This window comes from Arachis ipaensis, chromosome B06, assembly GCF_000816755.2.
Source record: "Arachis ipaensis cultivar K30076 chromosome B06, Araip1.1, whole genome shotgun sequence".
NCBI lineage: Eukaryota > Viridiplantae > Streptophyta > Magnoliopsida > Fabales > Fabaceae > Arachis > Arachis ipaensis.
In genome coordinates, this window is record NC_029790.2 from 77,960,531 (window position 1) to 77,985,019 (window position 24,489).

Sequence of the window (24,489 nt, forward strand, 5' to 3'; positions counted from 1 at the left end):
TGTTTGTGTCTTCATTACATGATCATTAGTAGTTAGTAACTTTGTCTTAAAGATATGAATGTCCTATGAATCCATCACCTCTCTTAAATGAAAAATGTTTCAATTCAAAAGAACAAGAAGTACATGAGTTTCGAATTTATCCTTGAACTTAGTTTAATTATATTGATGTGGTGACAATGCTTCTTGTTTTCTGAATGTATGCTTGAACAGTGCATATGTCTTTTGAAGTTGTTGTTTAAGAATCTTAAATATGTTGGCTCTTGAAAGAATGATGACTAGGAGACATGTTATTTGATAATCTGAAAAATCATAAAAATGATTCTTGAAGCAAGAAAAAGCAGCAAAGAACAAAGCTTGCAGAAAAAAAAAAGAAGAAAAAAGAAAAAAATAGGCGAAAAAAAAAAAGAAAAAAAGAAAAAGCAAGCAGAAAAAGCCAATAACCCTTAAAACCAAAAGGCAAGGGCAAATAAAAATGATCCAAAGGCTTTGAGCATCAGTGGATAGGAGGGCCTAAAGGAATAAAATCCTGGTCTAAGCGGCTAAACCAAGCTGTCCCTAACCATGTGCTTGTGGCGTGTAAGTGTCAAGTGAAAACTTGAGACTGAGCGGTTAAAGTCAAGGTCCAAAGCAAAAACATGAAGTTGTGACAATTATGAATTAAGATCAGAGCACCAAGCTTTGGAGCCATTACCAGGATTTGTTCGAGCCTGGAGATCACAATTTCGTGCACCAACAAGCAATGAGGAATTATGAGATACTAAACCAATTTAAAGCCCAAAATAGAACATCAATCATCATATAAACATCACACAATGGAAAAGGTTAGAGAAAGAATGACAAAATATCTATTAATGCAAATTAAGCTCAAATTCAACCTCCATGGAGAAATAAGGAAAAAGGAAAAAGAAGCAAATAAAAGCAAGAAACATCATCATGCAAGTAAAAGAGAGACTAAATAAAGCAATAAGAGGCATCTAACTAGAAGAAATAAGGCAAGAGAAAGTGGAAGTAAAGGAAAGGAAGGAGCAAAACCTTGATGAGTATGAAGGAACAAGGTTGAACCTTCTTTTGTGAGGATGAGAGGGAAAATAAGAGAAGTGTAGTGCTACCAGAAAAGAGTGGTTGTCACCGGTGAGTGGCCAGAGACAATGGTGGTGGATTGTGGAAGAAGAAGAAGAGAAGAGAAACGATGGATGGAGAAGAAAAAGAAACTAAAGAAGAGAAAAGAAAATTTAAAGAAAGAGAAACAGGGCAGGCGCGAAGGTATTAAACTGATGCGCGCAATCGGCACGCGCGCGCAAGGTGCGCTGGCGCGTCGGTGAGGGTGCTAGCAGATGGCGCGAATGCGTCAGTGGCGCGCGCGCACGAGAGAGGTTGTGCCTCAGGCACAAAAGTGGCACTAAGTTGGCTCAAGTCTCTGGTTTTTTGTACCAGAGTGAGTTAGTGAGGTAGGCGCGCGGGCGCGCATCTTGCGCGGACGCGTGCTTGAGGTGTTTTGCCACTGATGCGGAGGCGCACTACGCGCGGACGCGTGGGTGTTGGCACAAGGTTGGCCCAATTGTGGCACAACTCTCTGATTCTTGTACCAGGGAGTTCACATATCGCCATCGGAGCGCGCGCGCATTGTGCGCTAGGGCGTCGATGGTTAATTTGCTAGAGTGCGCGCAGGCGGCATGTACGCGGACGCGTGAGTGCCTGGCGCGAGTTGGTCACGAAGTGGGCATAACTCTCGGGTATTTGGCCCAAGAGTGGAGATTTTCTACCGGAGCGCGCGCACACTGTGCGCTGGCGCGTCGGTGCCCTTTTTCAAAGAGCAATTTTTTTTTGTTTTCTTTACTTTTTCACACCCTATCTACGAGAACATTCTTCCTATCCAATAAAATCAGCAAAACTAACATTCCTATGCACTCAATCAATCATCAAAAGATCACAAAATTCACAAGAAATTAAGAATACTAAGAAGATGGTATAAACAAGGAAGATCTTACCATGATGGGGTGCCTCCCACCAAGCACTTTTCTTTAACATCCTTAAGTTGGACGGTCCTTTTCTTAAGCTTCCTCTCTTCTTGGTGCATCCTCCAATATGTACACCTCTAGCTCCCTTGGAGGCTTGCAACCATGATACCTCTTCACTCTATGTCCATTCACCTTGAAAGTTGCTTCAATTTTGGGATCAAATAACTCCACCACTTCGTAGGGCTTCATCTCCTTCACCTTGAAAGGTCCTTCCCATCTAGAGCGGAGCTTGCCAGGCATAAATCGGAGCCTTGAGTTGTAGAGGAGGACGTCATCACCTTCTTGAAAGTCCTTCTTCCGAATGTGATGGTCATGGAATGCTTTAGTCTTTTCCTTGTAGATTCGGGCATTCTCATATGACTCGTTCCTCAAACATTCAAGCTCCTCCAGTTGTAGCTTCCTAGCTTCACCCGCCTTGGCTAGATCCATGTTGCACTGCTTTACTGCCCAATAGGCTCGATGCTCAATCTCCATCGGAAGGTGGCATGCCTTACCATAGACGATCCGGAAAGGGCTCATCCCTATCGGAGTCTTGTAGGCCGTTCTATACGCCCATAATGCATCTCCTAACTGGAGGCTCCAATCCTTTCTTTGTGGATTGACCACTTTTTCCAAAATTCTCTTGATTTCCCGGTTGGACACTTCTGCTTGCCCATTTGTTTGCGGATGATAAGCAGTAGCAACCTTATGCATCACTCCATAGCGCTTGAGCAATGCTTCTACCTTCCTGTTACAAAAGTGGGATCATTGGTTGCTCACGATTGCTTGTGGCGACCCATAACGGCATACAATGTGATTCGTTATGAAAGAAACAACAGTATTGGCGTCATTAAGGCGGGTAGGTACGGCCTCTACCCACGTTGACACGTAGTCAACCGCTAACAGAATATACAGGTACCCACTAGAGTTGGGAAACGGTCCCATAAAGTCAATGCCTCATACATCAAATATCTCACAGAACAGCATAGGTTGCTGAGGCATTTCATCCCTTTGGGATACGTTCCCTGACTTCTGACACTGATGGCAAGACACACATAATCGGTTAGCATCCTTGAATAAGGTTGGCCACCAGAATCCACAATCCAACACTTTTTTAGTAGTCCTTTGTGGGCCAAAATGGCCACCACATTCGGACGAATGACAAGCTTCAAGAATTGGTTGGAATTCGGATTCCGGGACGCATCTTCGAATTACTTGGTTGACGCCCCTCTTCCACAAGTGAGGTTCATCCTAAATATAGTATTTAGAATCACTCCTCAACTTGTCCCTTTGGTTTTTCGGAAAGTTGGGAGGGAAGATTCTTGCAACCAAGTAGTTCGCCATTGGGGCAAACCAAGGAAAGCTAACCGACACAGCATGCAAACTATCCAATGGGAATGAGTCATTAATCGGAATTGGATTAGTTTTTAAATTCTCAATGCGGCTTAAATAATCCGCAACCAGGTTTTGAGATCCACTCCGGTCCCTAATCTCAATGTCAAATTCTTGCAAAAGCAAGATCCAACGTATGAGTCTAGGCTTTAACTCATTCTTTGTCAATAGGTACTTTAAAGCTGCATGATCCATGTATACCACTATCTTTGAACCTAGCAAATAAGATATGAATTTATCTAGAGCATGAACAATGGCTAAGAGTTCTTTTTTAGTAGTGGTATAGTTGGATTGTGCTGCATCTAGTGTGTTAGAAGAGTAAGCAATGACATAAGGGAGTTTACCATTGCGCTGTGCAAGCGCGGCACCCACAGCATAGTTTGACGCATCGCACATTATCTCAAATGGAAACGTCCAGTTGGGTCCTCGCACAATCGGTGCTATGGTAAGAACTCTCCTTAGCTCTTCAAAAGCTTTTACACATTCACTGTCAAACTCAAAATCCACATCTTTTTGGAGTAGGCGCGACAATGGCAAAGCAATCTTGCTGAAGTCCTTGATAAAGCGCCTGTAAAATCCTGCGTGTCCCAAAAACGAGTGGACCTCCCTCACAGATGAGGGGTGAGGCAAAGTAGTATTAACATCGACCTTGGCCGGGTCTACAGAATTGCCCTCATGAGATACTACATGTCCTAACGCTATACCTTGTTGTACCATAAAGTGACATTTTTCAGAATTTAAGACAAGGTTAGTGTCAACACATCTAGCTAGGACCTTGGCCAAGCTCTCTAAAGAAAAAATCGAATGAAGTACCATAAACGCTGAAGTCGTCCATAAAAACTTCCAAGCAATTCTCCATTAGATCGGAGAAGACACTCGTCATGCCCCGCTGAAAAGTAGCGGGTGCGTTACATAGTCCAAATGGCATCCTTTTATAGGCAAAGGTGCCAAACGGACAAGTAAACGTGGTCTTCTCCTGATCTTCAGGAGCAATATGTATTTGGAAGTAGCCAGTAAATCCATCAAGAAAACAGTAGTGAGATTTACCTGTCAAGCGATCTAGCATCTGATCGATGAAGGGTAAGGGGTAATGGTCTTTTTGTGTGGCAGCGTTCAATCTTCTGTAGTCAATACATACTAGCCACGTATTTTGGACTCTTTTATTGACCAATTCACCATCGTCCTTCTTGACCGTTGTGATGCCCGACTTCTTGGTGACAACTTGAACCGGGATCATCCACTCACTGTCGGAAATTGGGTATATGATATCCGCATCCAGTAATCGGGTGACCTCTTTCTTCACTACATCAAGGATGGTTGGGTTGAGCCTCCTTTGCAGTTGCTTAAGCGGCTTAGCTCCATCTTGGAGAAAGATCCTATGCATGCACTTGCGGGGGTCAATTCCCACAATATCCACTAGGCTCCATCCTATTGCTTTCTTGTACTTTCTTAGAACATCTAGGAGCTTTTCCTCTTCTTCACTTGAGAGCTCACTAGCAATAATGACCGGAAACCTTTGGTTATTCTCTAAGAAAGCATACTTCCGATGAGATGGAAGGGGCTTTAGTTCACTTTTTATCTCAAGATGAGGTTCCTTTTCATCAAGCTCATGGGACTCATTCTTGACAACTTCCTCTTGTTCATCCTCTTGGTCATCCGTCTCCTCAACAACGGGGTAGCACAACTTGTCATGATCTTCTTCTTGCACTTCAGCTACCACTTCATCAATTACATCAGATTGGAGCATGGAATTTTCTTTGGGAGGATGTTTCATGGCTTCCTCTAAATTGAACTTGATAGTCTTGTCTCCAACCCCAAAGGAATATACACCGGTGAAGGCATCTAACTTGAATTTGGAGGTTTTAAGGAAGGGTCTACCAAGTAGAATGGAGGATGAGCTCCTATTTTCTGTTGGAGGCATTTCAAGGATGTAAAAATCGACCGAAAAAACCAAATCCTTAATTGCCACAAGTACATCTTCCGCTATCCCCATCACTGTGATCACACTTTTATTGGCTAAGGCAAACCTCGCCGCCGACTTCTTCAATGGAGCTAAATTCAACCGCACATAGATAGAAAGCGACATGATGCTAACACAGGCCCCAAGTCACACATACAATCATGAAAGGTGTATCCACCAATACAACAGGACACTAAGCACGGTCCAGGGTCACCACCTTTGGACGTATCTCCTCTAACGTAGTCCCCGACCTTAGAGTGATGGCATTGAGACCGCCCTTTGGGTTTGGTTGGGGTTGGGATGGAAGGTTAGAAGAACTTGAGGGTTGGTTGGTGTTGTTATTGGGGTTTGGTGGTTGGGTTGACATGTTCATCTTTGAAAGCATGTTAGTGAGGTTGGCCAATTGAACATTCAAGGCCTCAAATTGAGCCTTATTGCTCTCATCTCGTTTTTCCAAAGTGGTTCTAAGCTCATCAACTTGGTTGTTGGAAGATGGAGGAGTTTGGTTTTGATTTTGTTGTCTATGGTGTGGTGCTTGGTACTTGGTGTAGTTATTTTGGTTTTGGTTGGAGTGGCTTTGGTTGGCTTGGTAGTTGGTGTTGTTGTGGTGGTATTGGGATGAAGATTGGTTGTTTTTGTGATGAGAAGAAGAGTTATTCCACCTTTGGTTTTGATTGCTTCCTTGTGCATTATCTCTCCACCCTTGATGTTGATTACCACCTTGATGGTAATTATTTTGACCTTGAGAAGGGTAGGATGGACGGTTGTTGTAATTCACATTAGCTACCACAAGAGAATGTTCCTCTTGAATTTGATGGCATTGGTCGGTGTAATGTGTGGTGCTAGAGCACAAACCACAAATTCTAGGAGGGCCTTCAAGTTGAGCAACTGGAGGTGGGGCTTGAATGGCTTGGATGGAGTAGTATTCCTTTTGATCCTTTTGGATTTGTGTAAGGATGGTGGTCATATCCCCAAGTGCCTTGGTTAGACATGATTCGGAAGGGGATGGTTCTACCACACCCTTAAGGGGATTACTCCTCACTCTTGTGTGTTGTGTAGATTCGGCAACGTCCTTTATCAAATTCCAAGCTTCTCCCTCCGTCTTGTTTTTCGAAAGGGAACCGCCACTAGAAGCGGTGAGCAATCTTCTATCTTCCGCACAAAAACCTCCAGTGAAGTAGCTAATGAGCAAGTGAGTGGTCATTCCGTGGTGTGGACATGACTCCAATAGCCTCTTGAACCGAGACTAATACTCGTACAAACTCTCTTGGTCTCTTTGCATTATGCCCGAAATCTCCTTCCGGATGTAGTCGGTCTTCTCCGGTGGGAAGAACTTATCAAGAAACTCTCTCCTCAAGAAATCCCAATTAGTCACAATCTCATCCGGTAGCGAATAGAACCATGTTTTTGCTTGCACTTCAAGAGAGAAAGGGAAGGCAAAAACCATGATAGCTACCTCATCGGCTCCATGCCTTCGAGCCGTAGAACAAGCAACTTGAAAATCCTTCAAATGTCGGATGGGGTCTTGACCCAGCAACCCATGATACTTAGGAAGTAAATTTATTAAGCTACTCTTCAACTCAAAGTTCGGATCAAGGTTAGGATACCTTGCTTGCAATGGTTGAAGTATGATATTCGGAGCTCCTTGCTCATGCAAAGTGATCCGGCGTGGCTCCGCCATGTGTGGCTCACCTATAGGATGCAAAGATGTATTAGTAATGCCAACAGAAGAATAGGAAGTAACAGACTCCAAGTCACTCGGTAACGCCAAGTGATTCGGTGTTTTCCTCAAGAGAGGCCGAAGTACTAGGTGTATAGTCCAACCGCCGTCTAGCTTGCCGAGTGTGTAACAAAGTTCTTTCGATCTCGGGATCAAAACTGGCTAAGCTAGAATTCGGTTGAGACCGAGTCATCAAACATGAAAGTTATAGCACAAATGTAAAAGAAATCTAAACTATGGCTAAGTATTGAAAGAAGTAAAATATCTACAATATTCCCATATTCACATAACCAATATCAAGACATACGTTGCAACCATTCCCCGGCAACGGCACTAAAAATTTGACACGGTCCCAAGGGTGTATTGGTAAAGATTCTCTTTAATAAAACCGCGTTGCAAGTATAGCTCTACCAACAACAATCCTAGGGGGTCAAATTTAGAAGAGGGATTCGGTTGTCACAAGTTCAACCCCAATAGAAATAACCGAAGTATTCAAACCTCGGGTCGTCTCACAAGGAATGGGCAAACATGTGCTTCGACATTAGTTAGAAATCCGGGGTTGTGAGATATGAGCATGAAAGTAAATGGGAATCATAACAAGTAAGTAATCTTAAAATGCGTCAACTAGTTTAATTGACTAAGCAAAACATGAGCAACTTCAATGAGTAAACAACATTCCACTTAATTCTATTATAACCCAAACAAGGAACTACAACTAAAGCAATTGGTTGAGAAAATTGGTTTTCAAATATGAATAATAAAAGCAACTCTTGGCTAGGATCGGGAATTGGGGGTCACCATCCTTGTCTAACAACTATATCTTGACAATTATAAGGAACCAAGCTCATTAAGTCTACTCTCAGAGTCTTAAGTACGTGATATCTACCCCTAGACTTAAAGTACGTCAAATGGCCCTGATCACATCAACCTATAAGTCCCAACCTACCTACTAATTAGATTAGTAGTGGGTTGGCGTCAATGAGTATCAAATTGACCACCTAGGGCTCCCAAATCATCAAATCCATTAGACCCAATGACTCAAATTTACCCAATTCCCTTGACCTTGGCCAAGAGTGGAAAAGACTACTCGATAATCAAAGTAAACAATTCATCAAACACTTGGTAAGCATTAACAAAAGACATGTTCAAAATGGCAATTAAATTGAAATCCACAAATACCCACTAACAATTATCAACATATGATCATCCAAACAACAAAGCTAAACACAGAAATCATCAATGTAACATTAACAAGTCAAGATTCATAACATTCATGAAATAGGTATAAAATGATAATTGACAAGAATTCATAAACTATCATAAGATATAAGCAAAATTGTAACAAGGAATTCAAATTGAACAATTAAAACTAGTAATTAACAAGATCCAAGTCACAAATCAACAAAGGACAATCAAATTAAAACTAGATCTAGAGAGGAACAAGGGTTTCTCCCTCTAGAACAACAAAAGAACCAAAATCTAGCTAAAAATTATGTCCTAGTGTAAAATGAGTGATCTCTTTCCTTCCCCTAGCATCCTTGGGTCTTTTTCCATGCAGAAACAGCTTGAAATTGGGCCTAATTAGCCTCAGAAATCGCCAGGCACGATTTCCTTTAATGAGGTCACGTGCAGCTTTCCACGCGTGCGCGCCATGCGTGCGTGCGCGCCGATTGCTTTTGCGATCCACGCGTGCGCGCCAAGTGCGCGTGCGCGCCAAGTGCGCGTGCGCGTAGATAGAAATTTCCTGATCCACATGGAGGCGTCCATCCTTGCGCGCCGCTTCCAGCCAATCCCATCCACGTGTGCACGTGGAGTGCGCGAGCACGTCGATGCTGCTTTTCCCAAGATCTCAATTCCTCTTGTTCCTCCCTTTTTATACATGCTTTCTCCCTCTCTTCTAAGTCATGCCTATCCTATAATTTATGAAATTACTCAACAAATACATCACGGCATCGAATGGCAATAGAAGAGGATTAAAATATGGCAATTTTAAGGCAAAATAAGCATGTTTTCCATCATGGAGCAATATTGGAAAGTGAACACAAAACCATGCATTTCTTGTGAATAAGTGCGAGAAATGTTGATAAAAGCCCCCTAAATAAGCACAAGATAAACCACAAAATTGGGGTTTATCAGACACTAAAGGTTCCAAGCAAGTACAAGCCGAATATTCATGAAAGGATTGCCTCGCTTCATTGGGGATTTCTTGAGCAAGAACCCATTGAAGTTAATGAATCCATGTGCGGGAATTCTATGCAAACTACCAAGCTTGGGAAGAAGAGTTGGTATTCCTCCGGGGAAAAATGTTGGACACTTCCAACAAAGCTCTAGAAGCTATTCTGAAGATTCCCCATATTCCGCCTGAGAAGGATGATTATTCAAATATCAAAGCAGATGTGTTCAAAGGGAGGATGTCTTTGGCTCCTATTCTTAGGAGAATTGGCCGTCCTGGTGCATCTTGGGAGTTTAGCAAAAGGGAGAAAATCTGTTCCCACTAGTCTCACTTACTCCGATTTGAATGACGAGGCGCGTATATAGCATCAGATTGTGGCGGACTACATCATCCAGAGCACCCATGCTACCATGTCAGATTTAGAACTGCTTTGCTACTTTGGGCTATTAAGGAAGGAAAGAATATAGCCATTGTGCCTTTGATACGCAAATCGATTTGGAAACTCATTGAGAAGAAAAAGATCAACATTTCATTTCCATCGATGGTGATGCATTTAGCAATAGCAGCGGGGTAGAAAGGCAACCGACGGACGTCTTGTTCGAGAGTCCAAGAGGAAACAAGGTCATTCCGAGGGGAGAATTGGATGGATCATCAAAGAAGACACCCTCCAAGAGGAAGGCACCCACAGCACCACTATTAAGTCTACCAACTTCATCGACTCTTTTACCGTTTCTCCGGTCGCTTCCGGATTTATTCCAAGACATCTTGCACTATATCCACCACATGGAGCTTCTTGAGCACAAACGTTTCCAGTGGATAACAACAAAGCTAGAAGGAAGAGACACCGGCCCAACTCCCAAAGCTTCATATGAATTAGTTGGGGAGGAGGAGGATGAAGGTAACCAACCAACTCCCTGAAGTTATTTTTCTCCCGAATCGTAAGCATGCACGGAGGACTGTGCACGAACTAAGTGTGGGGGAGGATCAATGACTTCGTAGGGGGTAAAATTCTTTCTCAAAACACTTTGCAATACTCTTTTAGTTATTTTTCTTCATTTTTAGTAGCTTTATCTCTATTGCATCTTGGTTGATTTGTTTGTATATATCTCTTTATTGTTCATAGTTATATGGTAGTTAATGTTTGCATGTTGCATGATAGAGTGAATAAGTTTGGTGAAACACCAAGGAATTTTCATGAAATCTTTCTTAGGGCGTACCGTTGATTGAATTGAAGAAAAAAATCTTGTGTTTTTCAACTTGCTTGAAGTATTCTGTTTGTAGAACATAGAAAAGAGCTAGAACAACATACCTTGTGAGATTTGAGTTCCAATAGATGGTTGCATTTTTCAACCATAATGTTTGTTCTTGTGTGATTATACTCCTTTTTTATTGTGATCATTGATTTGCATGATTATTTATGTCCTGTATTTATTGTTTGGATGCATTTAGCATGATTGAGGCCATCTTTGATGTTGAACTCACCAACTTATATGGCCAACCCTTGCATTCACCCTTGTGAACCTCTGTTGAGCCTGTAAATTCCCTTTTGTTATGATTTTAGCACATTATTCTTCCTTAAGCAAAAAACCATTGATGTCCCTGAATTACTCTTTGATTAGCTTGGGTGGATTAGTGTGTATATTCTAAGTGTGGGGGGAATTGTTGGGAAGCATTGGTGATAGAGGCATGAAACTCATTGTGAAAAATTGGCAATTGGGTAATGCTCATGCATTCATTGTTTTAAGTCATATGGATCTCTTGTGCTAGCAAAGACAAGAAATATTTAAAAAAAACTTGTGCATAGTAGAAAGTGAAATAAAAAGTTGAAATAAAGGATGCATATGTTCATGTTTCGAAAAGAAAGTGCATGAGTAGGGTGATGAGTCCATATTTTCCGGTATATTTTGGTTTGATTTGAATGGAGTTCATCATATAAACCCACATTTATTCATCCAAGTAGCATGTTTTTGTGTTCTCTCCCTTAATTGTGCTTAAATGTGAAAACATGCTATTTTGTGATTATTTTAATCACTTTTATCCAAATGTTATGCCATTCAATGCCATGACATGTTTGTTGAGTGATTTTAGGTCCTAGCGGCAAGTTTGGCAAGTCAAAACTGGAAAGAAGCATATACAAAGGGAGAAAACATGAAGAAAGCAAAGGAGAAGCACACATTGGAGTGTGCGTGCGCACAACCACCTATGTGTACGCACAAAAGCCACAAAACCACATGTGCGTCGCATAGGTGCGTACGCACAAGAAGAAAATCAGCATGTATGTGGACGCACACACCTGTGCGTCTGCACACGTCCCAGCGCGTGACTCATTTATTGTCGCTAGGGGCGATTTTTGGGCCTCCAGCGCCCAACTTTGGGACTTTCTGAAGCTGATTGAGTGCTATATGAAGGAAGGCCTTACTCCATGTGAAGGGGGGAGAAATTAGGGTTAGATTAGCATTATGTAGGTTGTTTTCTAGAGAGAGAAGCTCCCCCTTCTCTCTAGAACTAGGGTTTCTTTAGTTTAATTTCTTGTAATTTCTACTTTTAATTCTTGTTTCTATTTACTTTTCCTTGTCATTTATTGTTATTGCTTCTTTGTTCTTCTTCAATTCTCTTGTCATTTCCTTTATTTTGTCAATTTTCCATTTTATGAACACTCTTGTATTTCTTTAATTTCAATTAATGCACTTTATGTTTTATGTTCATTTATTGCTTTCTTAGTTGTTGTTATGATTTTCTTGCTTCTGGTAGTTAGAATTTACTTTTAATGTATTTTAATATTATTTTATTTTCATGCACACCAAGTGTTTGATAAAATGCTTGGCTCAGTTTTTACATAGTTTTTCTTCACTCTTAGCTTGGAATTGTTGACTTTGGTGTCCCTTGAGTCATTGATGTCCATTCTTGTTAATATATTAGAGTAGTTAGTTGATTTGGTCTCCCTTGACTCTATGTGACCCCTTAGTGTTGACATAGGACTTAGGGATTGAAATCAACTATGCCTATTTGACTTATCTTCGATGTAAGGTTAATTAAGTAGGATTAACTCTTCATAATCATCATATGTTTGTGGTCAATGGCTAGGATAGGTAACCTTAGCTCTCAATTACTTGCCAAGAGGTTTCTTGCTTTTGAAGTTTTATTACTTTGACTTTTACTTGCTTTCAATTACTTTCTTGCATGTTAAGTTACTTTCTTGCCATTTCTTTTTCTTGCATTTAATTGCTTTAACTTTTATTGCTTTGATGGTTAAATTCTTGCATGTTTAGTTTTCACACTCTTGGTTGAGAAATTAGATGTTTCGGTGGAATTGAGTCATGGATGTCCATTCCGCATTGTGTGAGAATAGTTAATTGGTTTGGTTTCCATTGACGCTAGTCTTTCACTAAGTAATTAGTGAGTTGACTAGGACTTATGGATTGAGGTCAATTACGCTTTTTGACTAATTCTCAAAGAGGATTGACTAGTTTGGATTGTTTCCACACAATTGCCATATTTGTGGTTTATAACTAGGATAGGAAACCTAGATTACCCACTTCTTGCCAAGAGTCCTTTAATTGCTTTCTTTTCAATTCCTTGCATGCTTGTTTCAATTCCTTGCTATTTACATTTCTTGCTTGCTCTCTTGCTTTCATATCACAATCCCCCATGCTCTATCCTTCATAGCCAATAATTGTACACTTAATTGCAACTCCTAGGGAAGACGACCCGAGGTTTAAATAATCTCGGTTTATATTTTGTATTGAATTTAATATTTGATTTTGAGAATTCTTCGTTGGTTTGGACTATACTACCAACAAATTGATTCTTGCTTTGATTGATTCCAAACTATACAAGAATTTTCACTTATCATAGGGTGAGATAGGAGAAAAATGGGTAGATAGGTTGCATTGTTATGAGTAGACAGGCGATATAGGATTAGGTGGACACTTAAGCTAATCAAAGAACTAATTCTTTAAGTCCACTTAATCATATTTATCCTACGTAAACCCTAGCCCCATTACATCCCTCCAAAGACCTCATGATATTTATTTTTCATGCATCAAATACTAGTTGATTGTTAGATGACTTACAAATCTTTGAAAAGCATGATTGATGACCAGAATTCACTCCCAATATAAAAAAGATGAATCCGTTCTTTTGGCAAGCGTACCAAATTTATCGTCAAGTAATAACCCACAGTGGAGTGGGATCGTATCCATAGAGATTGGTAGATTTGAGCAATTTTAATTAATTGGTGAATTAGTTAAGCTGAACATTAGAGAGTGTGTTTGTAGAATTGTAAATGGGCAGAATTATAAATGACTCAAAAGTAAAGAAAAGTAGTAAAGTGCAGAAATAGAAATGGCAATAATGTAAAGTGCAGAAACTTAAATGACTTAATTGTAAATGGAAATAGGGATTGACAGAATGTAAAGAAAGCTATAAAGAAAGTGGAAGATAAGAATAGGGAAATTCATTGAGATCAGGAAATGTTATTCTCTTTGGATTAAATCTAGTTTATCTCATCTTCAATCATGCAACTCATTGACCTCTTGGCAATCATGATTGATTGAGCCCCAATCCCTTGGTGACTCAATCTCTCAGATCTTGATCAATAGCCAATTCCTTGGTCTAATTGCTCATGAAGAGAGATATGCTTGGTCCCTGATTATGCCACGCATCATCATAGGTCCAAGTAGAGGGAGGATTATATGTCACCATATCCAAACACCAAAACCCAAATCCTACTCAAGTGTGAGAAGGGATTTCTAGCATGGTTTCATGTTTCCTTTCCCAAAGTTCCCATGAAACCCAATTATATTCAATCTCTTTTCCAAGATAATTGAATGCTAAGCATGAAGAACGAAATTCCTTCTAGCAAATCAAAGAGAAGATGAAGAGAAGAAGAAATTTACTATCTTCAATCTATAAAGTACAACAGATCTCCCTCTCTCAATGAGATGGAATTTAGCTACTCATAGCTCAGAGAAAAGTACAAGAGATGGAAGAGATGATTAAGTGAAAAGTAAATCTAATTAAAACTCTACTCAACAACTAATAGCTCACCTGCTTAACCCCCTCAGTACTTTCAGGGGTTATTTATACGACTACTAACACTAGAATAAAGAAAATACAAAAGAGAAAAAAAATACAATTTGGAGGGAAAAGAAACTCAATAAACGTGACCTTCCAGACTGGCGTTTGGTTGGCGTTCAAGTGGCGTGCCATGCCTTAGCCTCCAATTTGGCTTGGCGCGCCACGCTACGCTCTTCAAGTGGCACGCTCCATGTGTTGACGTCCCTGGCATGCCATGCATTCGAGCCCAAGTGGCACGGCCAGGGTCTTCTAAAGTGTTGGTGTTGGCCTGGCGTGCCACGCCTTCGAACCCAAGTGGCACGCCCAGGCTTTTTCCTTCTTCCTTTCTTCTCTGGAAAGTTGGACTAGCGTGGCACGCCCAGGGTCTGGCATGCCACGCCCACTTTTTATGCTTGGTTCCTCTTCTCTGGTCAATTGATCTAGCGTGGCACACCCAGGGTTTGGCGTGCCATGCCCATTATGTGTGCTTGATCCTTCTCTCTGGCCAATTGAACTAGCGTGGCACACCCAGCATTCCTCTTTGATCCAGTAGCTGGCGTGCCATGCCTGGGTCTTCAAGTGGCACGCCTAAAGTGAGAATCTGGAGCTTGTGTGCCACGCCTTCAACACCAAGTGGCACGCCCAGCCTTTGCTTTGGCCCTTTTTATCATTAGCTTGCCACGTCTGGATGTTCAAGTGGCACGCCTAAGTGAGGATGAGAGCTTGGCGTGCCACGCCTTCGACACCAAGTGGCACGCCCAGCCTTTGCTTTGGTTTCCTTGAGTGTTGGCTGATAAACCCCAATTTTGTGGTTTATCTTGTGCTTAATTTGGGGAATTTTATCACCTTTTTCCACATTTATTCAATGAAATAGCATGGTTTTGCAATTCTCCCTTGATTTGTGCTTAAATGTGAAAACATGCTTTTTAGTCTCTAAAATTGGTGATTTTAATTCACTATAATTCCATTCGATGCCTTGATATATTTGTTGAGTGATTTTAAGTCCATAAGGCAAGTATTGGACGGAAGAAGTGAGGAGAAAAGCATGCAAAGTGGGAGAACTCATGAAGAAATGAAGGAACCGTAAAGCTGTGAAGCCTGACCTCTTCGCACTCAATCAACCATAACTTAAGCTACAGAGGTCCACATAAGGCGGTTCCAGTTGCTTTGGAAAGCTAACATTCGGGGCTTCAATATGTTGCTTCACATTCATGGGCGCGCATGCGCCATGTACGCGTGCGCATTGATGCTGCTCGTGGCCCACTAAAGTGAAATCATGGCCAGCGATTTCTGAAGCACCTTGGGCCCAACCCAACTCATTTCTAATGCTATTTCATGCAGAATTCAAGCTTGGGCAAGGGGGAGCAAATGTTTGTAGTTTTAGCATCATGCAGGTTAGTTTCTAGAGAGAGAAGCTCCCTCTTCTCTTTAGAATTAGGTTAGGTTAGCTTAATTCCATCTTAGATCTAGGTTTTGATTATTGTTCTAATCTTGTTTTATTTACAATTTCATGCTTCTACACTTGATTCTTCTTAGTTCTCTTGTCAATTTTACTTTTATGTCTCTTTTATATTTATGAATGCTCTTGTTGGATTTTGTTTACCTTGAATAAAATTTAATGTTTGATGTTCTTTTTAATTGTTGATTTGAATTGTGAATTTACTTTTCTTGCAATTGGTAGTTGGTAGATTTATTATTCTTATACTTTTACCATGCTTTCCTTTTGTAGCCACCAAGTGTTTGATGAAATGTTTGGTTGGATTTTAGAGTAGAATTTTATGCTCTTGGCTTGGGAAGGTAACTTAGGAACTTTTGAGTTACTAATGTCCAAGTGATTGACGATTGGGAGCCATTAACGCTAGATCTCACTAATTGAATTGGTGGAGAACTAGGACTTATGGACTTGGATTTACATAGCTAATTTGACTTTCCTTTATAAGTTAGAGGATGACTTAATGGGGTTGATCGTTGCCAATTATCATGTTGTGGTTAGTGATAATGATAGAGATCCTTGACCGCCAATCTTTGCCAAGACCTTTTTAGTTGTTAGTTTATTTTCATTGCTATTTACATTTCATGTCTCTTATCCCAAAAACCCCAAAATATCTTCATAGCCAATAATCATACACTTCATTGCAATTCCTTGTGAGACAATCCAGAGTTCAAATACTTCGGTTATAAATTCATTGGGGTTTGCACTTGTGACAAAACCAAATTTAATTTCATTTGAGGATTGACTATTGGTTTAGACTATACTAACAATGGAATTATTTTGTGGAATTTTGAACCGGTATAAATCTTCACATCAAATTAATGGCGCCGTTGCCGGGGAGTTGCAATGGTGTTATATTATTGGCTATTGTAAATATTGTGAATATGTTTTCCTTTTGCTTATTTGTTAGTTTTTGTTAGCTTTAGGACTTTGTTGCTTATTTTTGTTAGCTTTTGTTTTTATTTTCTGTTATGAATTCTCATCCTCACTTTGGCTGAGTTTGGCTCAAATTATGTTGTAGAAAATGGGAGCTACAATGACAATATGCATCAAGGATGGAACAATCAAAGGTGGGAGGAGCCTCAAAGGATTGATCACCCTTCTTGGCAACAACCCCCTCCGGTTTCTTATGGGTATAATTCTAATCCTAATGCATATCAATCTAATGGATGTGGTGACCCTTATTGTAATTATCAACAACCACCACCACATGCCTATGAACCACCCCCTCAATATGACTTTGAACCACCTTACTCACAAGCCCCATAACACCAAACACCTCCATATGGCCCAAATCCTTATCCACCTTACCAACCACCTTATGAGCCATATGAACCATACATGGAACCACCACCATTCCAACACAATTACTCTCAAGAACCACCTCAATATACACCATCTCCATACCCTTGCCAAGATGAACCAACTTCCAATTATGAAACCTCCTTCCCAAACAATGAACCTTCTTTTTCTACACCACCTCCAATGGATGATCCTCTCCAAGAATGTGTTAGTTCTTAAATTCAAAGACAAGAAGAGAATCAAAAGGAGTTTAAGGAGCTAGAAGCTAAGATGGCTACCCTAGCGGAAGCTGTTAGCACTATGGTCTCCTCCCGCCTAAGCCTATGCGATCAAGGAACTCCGATTGTTGAATGTGGAGAAGCTATTAAGGAGCATAGTGAGGGAGTAAACTTAGAGCTTCAAGGTGAAGAAGAGGAGTTGAAGCAAGAATTGTCACAAGGGGAAGAAGTTGAGATAAATGAGCCGGAAGAAGTGGTTGAAAACATAGGAGATATTGGAAGTCCATGGGAATGTAGAATTAGAGAGTCCTCTTTCAAGATGCTTGATGTTGATGTTGAGGAGGGTGTACAACCTCCAAAGCATATCATAATTGAAAACCTTGAAGAGGTTGATCAAGAGATGAATTCAATCATTGATGAGTTCTTATATACAATTGAATCCTTCCCCATTGGGCTTGACATGGAGATTAAGGAAGAAGATACCTCACCTCCCATACCCTTGGTAAGCAATGAAGAAAAGATTGAATTGGAAGCGAGCCACCAAGATGAAGAGGTTGAAGTTGAGGAAAGTTGTAAAGAGGTGGAGATAGTCAAGAAAGAGCACAAGGGAGTGGAGCTTGCAAGATCATTGGGACCACCCCTTCCTAAGTCACCATCCTACACAACATTCAAGTGGGTAAAATCCTTATCTCTAATCTTTACTTTCCCACTCGAATATGGTTTGATAGAAAATGATGGTCAACTTAGAGCTCTTTGTGGAGTCAAGAGTAGGAGAGAGATGGTTAGTGGTTGGAAGCATCATTCTAGGTTCATTATGGTTATATGTTCAAAGTTTAATTGCAAAGGTTGGTGTAAAGATAGATTGTTTGGGTCTAGAAAGTTGTTTGGAGGCTTCTTTGAGAATTCTAAGGCTAAACCACCCAATTGGAATTGTGATGATCAACTTGGAGATGGGTGTGGAAACAAGATTTGGGATCCGGGAATATATGAAGATCAATTTTGGAAGCCCTTAGCTTGTGTGGAACTTCATCAAAGCTTGGTGCCACTGATTATGAATTTTGGAGCTTACTTGAAGTCCAAGCATTGGTGGAAGTTTCAAGATGAGTTAAAGCATAAGCCACCATGAGAAGGAGCTTCCCAAATGTCCAACTTAAGGACTTAAACTAAAAGTGCTAGGTGGGAGACACCCCACCATGGTAAACTCTTTCCATTCTCTTGTATATATATTTAATAAGTGATTTGAGTTGCCATTATAGGTAGTTCTTCTTATTTTCTATACTCTTATGCATTTTGCTTTTATTGATAGGTTGTTTGTTGCATTCATGCTTTGATTAGAATAGTTATTTTTGAATTGCATTTTGCTTGTAGTACAAGTTTTGTTTGATTTTGAAAAATTTTCAAAAACTAAAAAGATTTGTTGTGAAATTTGATTTGTGATTGTTTTAGAATGCTTGTAGATTGGGAGAGTGCCCTGTTTTTGAAAAAAAAAAGAAGAGAGGGCATCCGCGCGCGAGCGTGCTATGCGCGCGCGCGTCAGTGGTGCATCTCACACTCCTGGTACAAAAACCAAAGAGTTGTGCCAAAGTTTTGCCTATTATGTGCCCGCGACCTAACGCGCAAGCGTACATGATGCGTCTGCATTGGTCGCCCACTTCACATCCATGTGTATGCGTGCTATGCGCGTCCGCGTCGCCTTCCGCGCCCTGTTTTTCCCCTAATCTGCCCTGTTTTCTTTCTCCCTTCTTCTCTTCTTTTCCTTTTAGTTTCTTCCTCTTTCTTTCTCCTTATTTCTTCCTTTCTTACTTTCTTTCCCTTCTTCTTTTCTTTTCAAAATTCCACTTTCTATTTTTCTTATTCTCATTTTCTTCTATATGTTGCATTTGCATATTATCACCCATTGCATTTTAATTTTATTTTTATAGCTTGTTCTTATTTTATTTTCTAAGTTTCTTATTTTAATAATGGTGTTGGATTTTTATATTCAATTGTTGAGAATTTCTTGGTTAATCTTGGTGCTTTGTGACTTGTTTGGCATTGATTGTAATATTTGCTCTACACGCAAGATTAGTGCTTTAGTCCTTCCTGACTCATGATCCCTTATTTTTATACCTCCTCATCATTGAGTTGGGATGGGACTGAATGCTCTCATGCTTATCACTAATCTTGTTTGTGTCAATTATTGATTAAGCTTGATGCAACATGCTCTTCATGTCATGTACTCATGCTTTAACTTGTTCTTGCATCAAGTATTAGTTAATATGCCTTTGCTTGAATTGCTTTCTCACTCACATGTTGTAGCTACCATGTATTTGAGAACCTTACTCTTATTTGGCATTAGCTCCCGCCTATGTTTAATTTGCTTTAATATCTTTGTTGTGGGCTTAATTTCCTTTCTTTCTCTTTCTTTTTAGGTTGGCCACCAAGAAGGAAAAATAGGGAAAAGTTCTAAATGGGGCAACAAACAAGTTCACCCGCACAACCTTTTGAAGAAACTCATCAATTGTAGCAACCCATCCACATTGCTCTTCTTTGCATGCACCGAGGACGGTGCAAATTTCTAAGTGTGGGGAGGTCGTCCGACCGATCTCCATGGGTAACAATTTCCTTTTTTAACACTAATTCTTGATTTTCTTTGTTAGTTAGTTGTTGCATTGCATGATAGGTTGCATGTTAGTTAGAATTTGTATATATTTCACCATTTCTTTTTATATTAGGACTACTTGGTTAGGGTGATGATATCTTTTCCAAGAAAAATTGCTTTAGGGCACCCTACCAATTGGAAAATTTTTTTTTGTGAACTTGCTTGAAGAATTTATTTTGGAACATGGTTTTTGAGCAAAGAACACAAGCATGTGAGTTTTGAGCCCAATTGTGTGGTTACATCACATAACCACTTATTTTCCATTCTTGTGTGTATTTTTTTCTTTCTATGATTGTAATCTTTGATTTACTTGATTCTTTATGTCCATTATTCCATCCATACATGCATTTATATGATTGAGGTCATCATTTTATTTAGCTCACTTACCCAAATAGCCTACCTTTCATCAACCATTGTTAGCCAAATTTGAGCCTATTTAATCCCTTTTGTTCTTAATGTTAGCACATCACTACCCTTAAGTGAAAAACAATAAATGTCCTTAATTTGAATCTTTGATTAGCTTAGGCTAGTGAGGGTGTGTATCATTTGGGTATGGGAAACTTGGGACATTGGTTGAGGTAAAAGTGTAATTTTTTTTTGTTATAAATATTGGGGATTAGGTACATGCTTATGCATTAAATATGTAAAATCATATGCATTGATACGTTTGTATATACTAAAAAAATGATAAAGAAAAAAAATATATATATATATATAAAAAGAAAAAAAAGAGAAAAAGAAATAAAAAGGGGACAAAAATGCCCCAAAGTAAGGTTCAATAAAAATCAATGCATCTGGAATATGAACTAAAGAAAATGCATAAGTATGTGAAAAAGTGGGAATCATGGGTAGCTAGGCTGTGTATTAGAATTGTATAGGTTATTATATGTGTTAGGTGAGAGCTTAGGTTAATCAAAGATTCAAATTTCAAGCTCACTTGACCATATGCATCTCTACCTTTACCCTAGCCCCATTACAACCTATGAACAAGTCCTCATGATGAATGTATGCATGCATTGAATAATTGTTGATTGTTAGATGAAAAATAAATCATAGAAAGCATGATTAGAAGAGAATTGAGTGAATCGACCCTATACACTAGAGCGACTAGAGCGGATACACTTCCGGTGAGGGTTCGATGCTCAATTCCTTGTTCCCGGCTTTCATGAGCTTTCTTCTTGCAAGCCTAATTGAACTTCATTTTGATATTTGAATTGGTAGGATTCATGAATCGTCATATGATCTTAGCCCTACTTGCACATGTATGTCTTGGAGATTGATCTACTTTTAACCAAGTAGGTAGAATCATTTTGCATTTAGTTGCATTCATATAGATAGGTGCATATAGTTTATTTGCATTGAATAAACGTTCATACCCCTTTTCTTGTCCTTCTCTATTCTTAGCATGAGGACATGCTTGGTTTAAGTGCGGGGAGATTTGATAAAATCCAATTTTTTGGTTTATCTTGTGCTTAATTTGGGGGATTTTATCACCTTTTCTCACATTTATTCAATGAAATAGCATGGTTTTGCAATTCTCCCTTAATTTGTGCTTAAATGTGAAAACATGCTTTTTAGGCCCTAAAATTGGTGATTTTAATTCAATGTAATTCCATTCGATGCCTTGATATGTTTGTTAAGTGATTTCAGGTCCATATGGCAAGTATTGGATGGAAGAAGTGAGGAGAAAAGCATGCAAAGTGGGAGAAATCATGAAGAAATGAAGGAACCGTAAAGCTGTCAAGCCTGACCTCTTCACACTCAATCGACCATAACTTGAGCTACAGAGGTCCAAATGAGGCGGTTCTAGTTGTGTTGGAATGCTAACATATGGGGCTTCGAAATGATATAAAATTTGCCATATGTTGCTTCACGTTCAGGGGCGCGCATGCACTATGTATGCGTGCGCACCGATGCTGCTCGTGGCCCACTAAAGTGAAATCGTGGCCAGCGATTTCTGAAGCACTTTGGGCCCAACCCAACTCATTTCTAATGCTATTTCATGTAAAATTCAAGCTTGGGCAAGGGGGGAGCAATTGTTTGTAGTTTTAGCATCATGTAGGTTAGTTTCTAGAGAGAGAAGCTCCCTCTTCTCTCTAGAATTAGGTTAGGTTAGCTTAATTCCATCTTAGATCTAGGTTTTGATTATTGTTCTCATCTTTCTTTACAATTTCATGCTTCTACACTTGATTCTTCTTAGTTCTCTTGTCAACTTTACTTTTATGTCTCTTTTATGTTTATGAATGCTCATGTTGGATTTTGTTTATCTTGAATGAAATTTAATATTTGATGTTCTTTTTAATTGTTGATTTGAGTTGTGAATTTACTTTTTTTGCAATTGGTAGTTGGTAGATTTATTATTCTTGCACTTTTACCATGCTTTCCTTTTGTACCCACCAAGTGTTTGATGAAATATTTGGTTGGATTTTAGAGTAGAATTTTATGCTCTTGGCTTGGGAAGGTAACTTAGGAACTCTTGAGTTACTAATGTCCAAGTGATTGACGATTGGGAGCCATTAATGCTAGATCTCACTAATTGAATTGGTGGAGAACTAGGACTTATGGACTTGGATTGACATAGCTTAATGGGGTTGATCCTTGCCAATTCTCATGTTGTGGTTAGTGATAAGGATAGAGATCCTTGACCGCCAACCTTTGCCAAGACCTTTTTAGTTGTTAGTTTATTTTCATTGCTATTTACATTTCATGTCTCTTATCCCAAAAACCCCAAAATATCTTCATAGCCAATAATCATACACTTTATTGCAATTCCTTGTGAGACGACCCGGAGTTCAAATGCTTCGGTTATAAATTCATTGGGGTTTGTACTTGTGACAAAACAAAATTTAATTTGATTTGAGGATTGACTATTGGTTTAGACTATACTAACAACGGAATTATTTTGTGGAATTTCAAACTAGTATAAATCTTCACATCATTGGTGTGCCATGCCTGGGTCTTCAAGTGACATGCCCAACTGACAATTGAGGGTTGGCGTGCCACGCCTTCGATACCAAGTGGCACGCCCAGCCTTTTGGGCTTTCAACCTCTTCTCTGAAAACTTGTACTAGCGTGCCATGCCTTGATGCTCAAGTGGCACGCCCCTCTAGTGTGGCTCTTTTAAGCTTGGCGTGCCACGCCTGGGTCTTCAAGTGGCACGCCCAAGTGACAATTTGAAGCTAGCGTGCCACGCATTCGATACCAAGTGGCATGACCAGGTGATGATCCCCTCTGGATGGATGAACTGGCGTGCCACACCCCAAGGTTCAAGTGGCACGCCCATAGTGTGTGATGGGTGACGAACGGATTTTTGCTAGTAAAGAATTTTATAAAAATAATCATATTGTAAGTATAGTTTCTAAACCAACAGAGAATCTTTTCGTACAAAAGTTTGGTTGTCACAAGTAACAAAACCCAATAAAATTTATAACCGAAGTATTCCCTTGAATGAAAGAATGATTAATTTGGAAGTTCCATCCTTGTTGGAATTCTCTCAAGTGTAGTATAAAGAGGTTGTTGTTTTCACTTAGTTAACCCTTACTAAATATAGGAAAGTCAAGTGATTGAGCTAACTCTTATTCGCAAATCCTAGTCCTCTCCCTTGGGAAGGTCTAGCGTTTGTAAATACAGAATTAGCCAACAACTTCTAATTTAACTAACCACTTGTGCATTCCAACTCAAGTGTCTCCAATTAATCAATTCATCAATTAAAGTTAAGAATGTAAAAGCTAAATTAAAATCATAAATTTGAAATACCTCAAATTGCATTAAATAGAAATTAAAATCTAACATGAAGAGTTCATAAGCCAATTTGGCAACATAAGTAATTAACAAGTAAAAGCATTAGAGTAAATAAAAGTAGAAGAGAAACATAAATTAAAGGAACATTGAACCTGGAATTGAGAAGAAGTAATCCTAAAATTAAGAGAAATCCTAAATCCTAAATGTTAAGAGAGAGGAGAAAGCCTCTCTCTCTCTCTCTAAAACTACATCTCAAACCTAAAATTGTCAATAATGAATGTTGTATGAGTTCTTTTTTTGATTCCCTCATTCTCTCGCTTATATTCTGTGTTTCTGGACTTGGATTTGGGCCGAGAAGGGGTCCAGAAATCGCTGGGGGCGACTTCTGCAATTTTCTGCACGTGGCGTCAGTCACGCGTGCGCGTCGTTTATGCTCTGTTCTGGGCACACGTCCGCATCGTCCACATGTACGCATCACTGCCATTTTGCGTTAGGCTTGCGTCCGCGGCGTCCACGCGTGCACGTCGATGCATTTTTCTTCAAAACTCCATTTTTGTGCTTTCCTTCCGTTTTTGTATGTTTCCTTTCTGTCCTCTAAGCTATTCCTGCCCTATAAAGCCTGAAAATACTTAACACACAGATTACGGCATCGAATGGTAATAAAGGATAATTAAAATTAATATTTTTAAAGCATAGGAAACATGTTTTCACATATATCATAAAATAAGGAAGGAATAGTAAAACAATGTAATTCTTATGAATAAGTGGGTGAAGAATTGATAAAAACACTTAATT